The sequence below is a fragment of the Harmonia axyridis genome, chromosome X, assembly GCF_914767665.1.
Source record: "Harmonia axyridis chromosome X, icHarAxyr1.1, whole genome shotgun sequence".
Lineage (NCBI taxonomy): Eukaryota > Metazoa > Arthropoda > Insecta > Coleoptera > Coccinellidae > Harmonia > Harmonia axyridis.
The window spans coordinates 30775313-30785312 of NC_059508.1; the positions used below are offsets into that span (position 1 = coordinate 30775313).

The window sequence follows — 10000 nt, forward strand, 5'->3', positions numbered from 1 at the left end:
ATACATGGAGACGGTAAGAATTCTTTTAATCGAAGATATACATATACTTCTCATCAATATCCAAAAGCTTATCGAAAAATAAATTACTCAACTTTTACGTGAAGAATCGTTCACCCAAACCTTATCCCCTATATATGTCAGGAGAACCCAAGGTTCCCCTCCAGACACGATTTAGCAAACTTTTCCCGATCGATCCGACCCACCGAGGCCGTCTCGACCGTCCGCTGCGCCTACTAGGGCCGATTTCTTCGGACTCCGATCAGAAAATATACCGATGCATGTCGTTAACACCTAGTCCGCCTCGTCCGATCTATCTAAACAGTCTCGACGCACCCAACACTCTTTCAAAGTCGGATTACTCGGACTCAATCTGAAAATGGACCGATGCATGACGTCAACACTTAGCCCGCCTCGTCTGATCTATCTAAGCCATCTCGACCCACCCAACACGCCTTCCAAGTCGGATCACTCGGACTTCGATCTGAAAATCTCCGGACTCATTTTTATGAATATCCCCAGTCAGTAAGAACGTTATTTCGCCAATATATACCAACAATAAACCATATTCCAATAGCTGAACCAAAAATATAATTCCCGATCCAAACGTTCTGCATCGCCCAACGCGACCACCTTCCCTATATATGTCAGGAGAGCACAGGGTTCCCCTCCAGACAACACTTACGCTCTATCCCCGACTCTCGGTCGATCGATAGGCCAGGTCAGCGGTGTCTGTTTCGGCCGAAGCTCGGACTTTGGTCAAAATGTTCCGATACAAAATTTGAACCAAGATAGATACAGATATGATTCCTTCTTAAATATACGTTGATTATCGAACAGAATATGGTAAATATTTTGCGATGACCGAGGATTTCATGAATTTTTTTTTTTTTTCGAAAAAATTTTCTATTATCGGAATTTCCTCAAATTTCATTTGGTTGCCTCCTAATGCTTATTAAAAATGATAACCAACAATCAGAATCATTATTTATCATTTATTTCAATTTTTATAATGAAAAACGTTCACGTCCTTTCGCGCCTCTCGATCGTCGTTTACGTGATGCATCGGTCAGCCCTAGTTTACGTGGTGCATCGGTAAGATCGAGTTCACGTTCTGCATCGGTCTGCCCGAGTTTACGTGGTGCATCGGTAAGATCGAGATTACGTGGTGCATCGGTAAGATCGAGTTCACGTTCTGCATCGGTCTGCCTGAGTTTACGTGGTGCATCGGTATGATCGAGTTTACGTTCTGCATCGGTGTGATCTAGTTTACGTTGTGCATCGGTAAGATCGAGATTACGTGAAGCATCGGTATGATCGAGTTTACGTTCTGCATCGGTCTGGACTCTGAGATATATTTTCGACGTGAAAATGTTCCGATACAACTTTTGAACCAGGATAGTTAGAGAGATGATTTTTTCTGGGATGTACGTTGATTGGGGAATGGATTGTGGAAAATAACTTGCCATGACCGAGGTGTTCTCGAATTTTTTTTTTTTTTCGAAAAATATTTTCTGATTTTGGATTTCACTCAAATTTGATTTCGTTGCCTTCTAATGTGTTCTAAAAGAGTAAATCAGTAATCAGAATCGAAAAATATTTTTCGGATTTTTTTTTTTTTGAAAAAAAATTTTCTGATTTTGGAATTTCCTCAAATTTGATTTGGTTGCCTTCTAATGTGTTTTTAAAGCGTAAATCAGTAATCAGAATCAATATTCATTGTCGACTTTAATTTTTATAAGGAAAAATGTTCACGTCCTTTAACGCCTCCCCATCATTAGCCCGAGTCCAAGTCGATGTCAGTCCCGAGCGGACGGTGTCAGATACTACCTATCGCCCCGGTCTGGACTTGGCGAGGTATTTCGACGTGAAATGTTCCGATACAACTTTTGAACCAGGATAGTTAGAGAGATGATTTCTTCTATGTTGTACGTTGATTGTGGAATGGATTGTGGGAAATAACTTGCCATGACCCAGGTGTTCTTGAATTTTTTTTTTTTTCGAAAAAAATTTTCTGATCTTGAAATTTCCTCAAATCTGATTGCGTTGCCTTCTAATGGTTACTAAAAGAGTAAATCAGTAATCAGAATCAATATTCATTGTCGACTTTAATTTTTATAAGGAAAAATGTTCACGTCCTTAAACGCCTCTCCATCGTTACCCCGACTCCAAGACGATGTTAGACCGGAGCGGACGGTGTCAAATGCGACCGATCTCCCCGGTCTGGACTTAGCGAGATATTCCGACGTGAAATGTTCCGATACAAAAATTTAACTGTGATAGTTAGAGAGATGGTTCCTTTTGTGATGTACGTTGATTGTGTAATAGAATATGGAAATAAACTTGAGATGACCGAGGTCTTCTGGGATTTTTTTTTTTTTTCGAAAAATATTTTTCGATTTCGGAAATCCCTCAAATTTCATTGAGATATGTCCTAATGTGTTCTTAAAACTTAAATCAACAATCAGAATTAATATCCAAAAGTTATTTCATTTTTTATAAGGAAAAACGTTCACGTCCTTTCCGCTCCCAAAAAGTGAGATATCATAGAAAATATCGCTATATTTGTTGTTTACGGCCATACCACGCTGAAATTGCCAGTTCTCGTCAGAACACTGAAGCCAAGCAGCGTCGGGCGCGGTTAGTACTTGGATGGGTGACCGCTTGGGAACACCGCGTGCTGTAAGCTTTTTTTTTACGTTCTGCATCGGTCTGCCGAGATAACGTGGTGCATCGGTATGATCGAGTTTACGTTCTGCATCGGTAAGATCGAGATTACGTGATGCATCGGTAAGATTGAGATTACGTGGTGCATCGGTAAGATCGAGTTTACGTGGTGCATCGGTAAGATCCAATTCACGTTCTGCATCGGTAAGATCCAGTTCACGTGGTGCATCGGTAAGATCGAGATTACGTGGTGCATCGGTAAGATCGAGTTTACGTGGTGCATCGGTAAGATCCAATTCACGTTCTGCATCGGTAAGATCCAGTTCACGTGGTGCATCGGTAAGATTGAGATTACGTGGTGCATCGGTAAGATCGAGTTTACGTGGTGCATCGGTAAGATCCAATTCACGTTCTGCATCGGTAAGATCCAGTTCACGTGGTGCATCGGTAAGATTGAGATTACGTGGTGCATCGGTAAGATCGAGTTTACGTGGTGCATCGGTAAGATCCAATTCACGTTCTGCATCGGTAAGATCCAGTTCACGTGGTGCATCGGTAAGATCGAGATTACGTGGTGCATCGGTAAGATCGAGTTTACGTGGTGCATCGGTAAGATCCAATTCACGTTCTGCATCGGTAAGATCCAGTTCACGTGGTGCATCGGTAAGATTGAGATTACGTGGTGCATCGGTAAGATCCAGTTCACGTGGTGCATCGGTAAGATGGAGATTACGTGGTGCATCGGTAAGATCGAGATTACGTGGTGCATCGGTAAGATCTGCTTTACGTTCTGCATCGGTCTGCCCTTGTTTACGTGGTGCATCGGTAAGATCGAGATTACGTGAAGCATCGGTATGATCGAGTTTACGTTCTGCATCGGTCTGCCCGATATTACGTGGTGCATCGGTCTGCCCTAGTTTACGTGGTGCATCGGTTTGGACTTAGAGATATATTTTCGACGTGAAAATGTTCCGATACAACTTTTGAACCAGGATAGTTAGAGAGATGATTTTTTCTGGGATGTACGTGGATCGGGGAATGGATTGTGGGAAATAACTTGCCATGACCGAGGTGTCCTCGAATTTTTTTTTTTTTCGAAAAAAATTTTCTGATTTTGGAATTTTCTCAAATTTGATTTGGTTGCCTCCTAATGTGTTCTAAAAGAGTAAATCAGTAATCGGAATCGAAAAATATTTTTCGGATTTTTTTTTTTTTCGAAAAAAATTTTCTGATCGTGGAATTTCCTCAAATTCGATTTGGTTGCCTTCTAATGTGTTTTTAAAGCGTAAATCAGTAATCAGAATCAATATTCATTGTCGACTTTAATTTTTATAAGGAAAAATGTTCACGTCCTTAAACGCCTCCCCATCATCAGCCCGAGTCCAAGTCGATGTCAGTCCCGAGCGGACGGTGTCAGATACTACCTATCGCCGAGGTCTGGACTTGGCGAGATATTACGACGTGAAATGTTCCGATACAACTTTTGAACCAGGATAGTTAGAGAGATGATTTCTTCTATGTTGTACGTTGATTGTGGAATGAAATACGGAAAATAACTCGCCATGACCGAGGTGATTACGATTTTTTTTTTTTTTCGAAAAAAATTTTCTGATCGTGGAATTTTCTCAAATTTGATTTGGTTGCCTCCTTATATGTTCTAGTAGCGATAATCAACAATCAGAATCAAAATCCATGGTCGGGTTTGATTTTTATAAGGAAAAATGTTCACGTCCTTTTTTACAACCCCGACTCATTGACGATGTTAGAACCGAGCCGGCGGTGTCAGATACGACCGATCGCCCCGGTCCCGATCGTCATTTACGTTGTGCATCGGTCTGCCCGAGATTACGTGGTGCATCGGTATGATCGAGTTTACGTGGTGCATCGGTAAGATCCAATTCACGTTCTGCATCGGTAAGATCCAATTCACGTTCTGCATCGGTAAGATCCAGTTCACGTGGTGCATCGGTAAGATGGAGATTACGTGGTGCATCGGTAAGATCGAGATTACGTGGTGCATCGGTAAGATCTACTTTACGTTCTGCATCGGTCTGCCCTTGTTTACGTGGTGCATCGGTAAGATCGAGATTACGTGAAGCATCGGTATGATCGAGTTTACGTTCTGCATCGGTCTGCCCGATATTACGTGGTGCATCGGTCTGCCCTAGTTTACGTGGTGCATCGGTTTGGACTTAGAGATATATTTTCGACGTGAAAATGTTCCGATACAACTTTTGAACCAGGATAGTTAGAGAGATGATTTTTTCTGGGATGTACGTGGATCGGGGAATGGATTGTGGGAAATAACTTGCCATGACCGAGGTGTCCTCGAATTTTTTTTTTTTTCGAAAAAAATTTTCTGATTGTGGAATTTTCTCAAATTTGATTTGGTTGCCTCCTAATGTGTTCTAAAAGAGTAAATCAGTAATCGGAATCGAAAAATATTTTTCGGATTTTTTTTTTTTTCGAAAAAAATTTTCTGATCGTGGAATTTCCTCAAATTCGATTTGGTTGCCTTCTAATGTGTTTTTAAAGCGTAAATCAGTAATCAGAATCAATATTCATTGTCGACTTTAATTTTTATAAGGAAAAATGTTCACGTCCTTAAACGCCTCCCCATCATCAGCCCGAGTCCAAGTCGATGTCAGTCCCGAGCGGACGGTGTCAGATACTACCTATCGCCGAGGTCTGGACTTGGCGAGATATTACGACGTGAAATGTTCCGATACAACTTTTGAACCAGGATAGTTAGAGAGATGATTTCTTCTATGTTGTACGTTGATTGTGGAATGAAATACGGAAAATAACTCGCCATGACCGAGGTGATTACGATTTTTTTTTTTTTTCGAAAAAAATTTTCTGATCGTGGAATTTTCTCAAATTTGATTTGGTTGCCTCCTTATATGTTCTAGTAGCGATAATCAACAATCAGAATCAAAATCCATGGTCGGGTTTGATTTTTATAAGGAAAAATGTTCACGTCCTTTTTTACAACCCCGACTCATTGACGATGTTAGAACCGAGCCGGCGGTGTCAGATACGACCGATCGCCCCGGTCCCGATCGTCATTTACGTTGTGCATCGGTCTGCCCGAGATTACGTGGTGCATCGGTATGATCGAGTTTACGTGGTGCATCGGTAAGATCCAATTCACGTTCTGCATCGGTAAGATCCAATTCACGTTCTGCATCGGTAAGATCCAGTTCACGTGGTGCATCGGTAAGATGGAGATTACGTGGTGCATCGGTAAGATCGAGATTACGTGGTGCATCGGTAAGATCTACTTTACGTTCTGCATCGGTCTGCCCTTGTTTACGTGGTGCATCGGTAAGATCGAGATTACGTGAAGCATCGGTATGATCGAGTTTACGTTCTGCATCGGTCTGCCCGATATTACGTGGTGCATCGGTCTGCCCTAGTTTACGTGGTGCATCGGTTTGGACTTAGAGATATATTTTCGACGTGAAAATGTTCCGATACAACTTTTGAACCAGGATAGTTAGAGAGATGATTTTTTCTGGGATGTACGTGGATCGGGGAATGGATTGTGGGAAATAACTTGCCATGACCGAGGTGTCCTCGAATTTTTTTTTTTTTCGAAAAAAATTTTCTGATTGTGGAATTTTCTCAAATTTGATTTGGTTGCCTCCTAATGTGTTCTAAAAGAGTAAATCAGTAATCGGAATCGAAAAATATTTTTCGGATTTTTTTTTTTTTCGAAAAAAATTTTCTGATCGTGGAATTTCCTCAAATTCGATTTGGTTGCCTTCTAATGTGTTTTTAAAGCGTAAATCAGTAATCAGAATCAATATTCATTGTCGACTTTAATTTTTATAAGGAAAAATGTTCACGTCCTTAAACGCCTCCCCATCATCAGCCCGAGTCCAAGTCGATGTCAGTCCCGAGCGGACGGTGTCAGATACTACCTATCGCCGAGGTCTGGACTTGGCGAGATATTACGACGTGAAATGTTCCGATACAACTTTTGAACCAGGATAGTTAGAGAGATGATTTCTTCTATGTTGTACGTTGATTGTGGAATGAAATACGTAAAATAACTCGCCATGACCGAGGTGATTACGATTTTTTTTTTTTTTCGAAAAAAATTTTCTGATCGTGGAATTTTCTCAAATTTGATTTGGTTGCCTCCTTATATGTTCTAGTAGCGATAATCAACAATCAGAATCAAAATCCATGGTCGGGTTTGATTTTTATAAGGAAAAATGTTCACGTCCTTTTTTACAACCCCGACTCATTGACGATGTTAGAACCGAGCCGGCGGTGTCAGATACGACCGATCGCCCCGGTCCCGATCGTCATTTACGTTGTGCATCGGTCTGCCCGAGATTACGTGGTGCATCGGTATGATCGAGTTTACGTGGTGCATCGGTAAGATCCAATTCACGTTCTGCATCGGTAAGATCCAATTCACGTTCTGCATCGGTAAGATCCAGTTCACGTGGTGCATCGGTAAGATGGAGATTACGTGGTGCATCGGTAAGATCGAGATTACGTGGTGCATCGGTAAGATCTACTTTACGTTCTGCATCGGTCTGCCCTTGTTTACGTGGTGCATCGGTAAGATCGAGATTACGTGAAGCATCGGTATGATCGAGTTTACGTTCTGCATCGGTCTGCCCGATATTACGTGGTGCATCGGTCTGCCCTAGTTTACGTGGTGCATCGGTTTGGACTTAGAGATATATTTTCGACGTGAAAATGTTCCGATACAACTTTTGAACCAGGATAGTTAGAGAGATGATTTTTTCTGGGATGTACGTGGATCGGGGAATGGATTGTGGGAAATAACTTGCCATGACCGAGGTGTCCTCGAATTTTTTTTTTTTTCGAAAAAAATTTTCTGATTGTGGAATTTTCTCAAATTTGATTTGGTTGCCTCCTAATGTGTTCTAAAAGAGTAAATCAGTAATCGGAATCGAAAAATATTTTTCGGATTTTTTTTTTTTTCGAAAAAAATTTTCTGATCGTGGAATTTCCTCAAATTCGATTTGGTTGCCTTCTAATGTGTTTTTAAAGCGTAAATCAGTAATCAGAATCAATATTCATTGTCGACTTTAATTTTTATAAGGAAAAATGTTCACGTCCTTAAACGCCTCCCCATCATCAGCCCGAGTCCAAGTCGATGTCAGTCCCGAGCGGACGGTGTCAGATACTACCTATCGCCGAGGTCTGGACTTGGCGAGATATTACGACGTGAAATGTTCCGATACAACTTTTGAACCAGGATAGTTAGAGAGATGATTTCTTCTATGTTGTACGTTGATTGTGGAATGAAATACGGAAAATAACTCGCCATGACCGAGGTGATTACGATTTTTTTTTTTTTTCGAAAAAAATTTTCTGATCGTGGAATTTTCTCAAATTTGATTTGGTTGCCTCCTTATATGTTCTAGTAGCGATAATCAACAATCAGAATCAAAATCCATGGTCGGGTTTGATTTTTATAAGGAAAAATGTTCACGTCCTTTTTTACAACCCCGACTCATTGACGATGTTAGAACCGAGCCGGCGGTGTCAGATACGACCGATCGCCCCGGTCCCGATCGTCATTTACGTTGTGCATCGGTCTGCCCGAGATTACGTGGTGCATCGGTATGATCGAGTTTACGTGGTGCATCGGTAAGATCCAATTCACGTTCTGCATCGGTAAGATCCAATTCACGTTCTGCATCGGTAAGATCCAGTTCACGTGGTGCATCGGTAAGATGGAGATTACGTGGTGCATCGGTAAGATCGAGATTACGTGGTGCATCGGTAAGATCTACTTTACGTTCTGCATCGGTCTGCCCTTGTTTACGTGGTGCATCGGTAAGATCGAGATTACGTGAAGCATCGGTATGATCGAGTTTACGTTCTGCATCGGTCTGCCCGATATTACGTGGTGCATCGGTCTGCCCTAGTTTACGTGGTGCATCGGTTTGGACTTAGAGATATATTTTCGACGTGAAAATGTTCCGATACAACTTTTGAACCAGGATAGTTAGAGAGATGATTTTTTCTGGGATGTACGTGGATCGGGGAATGGATTGTGGGAAATAACTTGCCATGACCGAGGTGTCCTCGAATTTTTTTTTTTTTCGAAAAAAATTTTCTGATTGTGGAATTTTCTCAAATTTGATTTGGTTGCCTCCTAATGTGTTCTAAAAGAGTAAATCAGTAATCGGAATCGAAAAATATTTTTCGGATTTTTTTTTTTTTCGAAAAAAATTTTCTGATCGTGGAATTTCCTCAAATTCGATTTGGTTGCCTTCTAATGTGTTTTTAAAGCGTAAATCAGTAATCAGAATCAATATTCATTGTCGACTTTAATTTTTATAAGGAAAAATGTTCACGTCCTTAAACGCCTCCCCATCATCAGCCCGAGTCCAAGTCGATGTCAGTCCCGAGCGGACGGTGTCAGATACTACCTATCGCCGAGGTCTGGACTTGGCGAGATATTACGACGTGAAATGTTCCGATACAACTTTTGAACCAGGATAGTTAGAGAGATGATTTCTTCTATGTTGTACGTTGATTGTGGAATGAAATACGTAAAATAACTCGCCATGACCGAGGTGATTACGATTTTTTTTTTTTTTCGAAAAAAATTTTCTGATCGTGGAATTTTCTCAAATTTGATTTGGTTGCCTCCTTATATGTTCTAGTAGCGATAATCAACAATCAGAATCAAAATCCATGGTCGGGTTTGATTTTTATAAGGAAAAATGTTCACGTCCTTTTTTACAACCCCGACTCATTGACGATGTTAGAACCGAGCCGGCGGTGTCAGATACGACCGATCGCCCCGGTCCCGATCGTCATTTACGTTGTGCATCGGTCTGCCCGAGATTACGTGGTGCATCGGTATGATCGAGTTTACGTGGTGCATCGGTAAGATCCAATTCACGTTCTGCATCGGTAAGATCCAATTCACGTTCTGCATCGGTAAGATCCAGTTCACGTGGTGCATCGGTAAGATGGAGATTACGTGGTGCATCGGTAAGATCGAGATTACGTGGTGCATCGGTAAGATCTACTTTACGTTCTGCATCGGTCTGCCCTTGTTTACGTGGTGCATCGGTAAGATCGAGATTACGTGAAGCATCGGTATGATCGAGTTTACGTTCTGCATCGGTCTGCCCGATATTACGTGGTGCATCGGTCTGCCCTAGTTTACGTGGTGCATCGGTTTGGACTTAGAGATATATTTTCGACGTGAAAATGTTCCGATACAACTTTTGAACCAGGATAGTTAGAGAGATGATTTTTTCTGGGATGTACGTGGATCGGGGAATGGATTGTGGGAAATAACTTGCCATGACCGAGGTGTCCTCGA

At 41.5% G+C, this 10000-nt stretch overlaps 1 non-coding gene across 1 annotated transcript; it reads left to right on the forward strand.

The window, feature by feature from the left end:
* Positions 1 to 2567: 2567 nt before the first annotated feature.
* On the forward strand, positions 2568 to 2686 carry LOC123688535. Its single transcript, XR_006750048.1, has one exon. It is a non-coding gene; the product is annotated as a 5S ribosomal RNA (ribosomal RNA).
* Positions 2687 to 10000: the final 7314 nt, after the last annotated feature.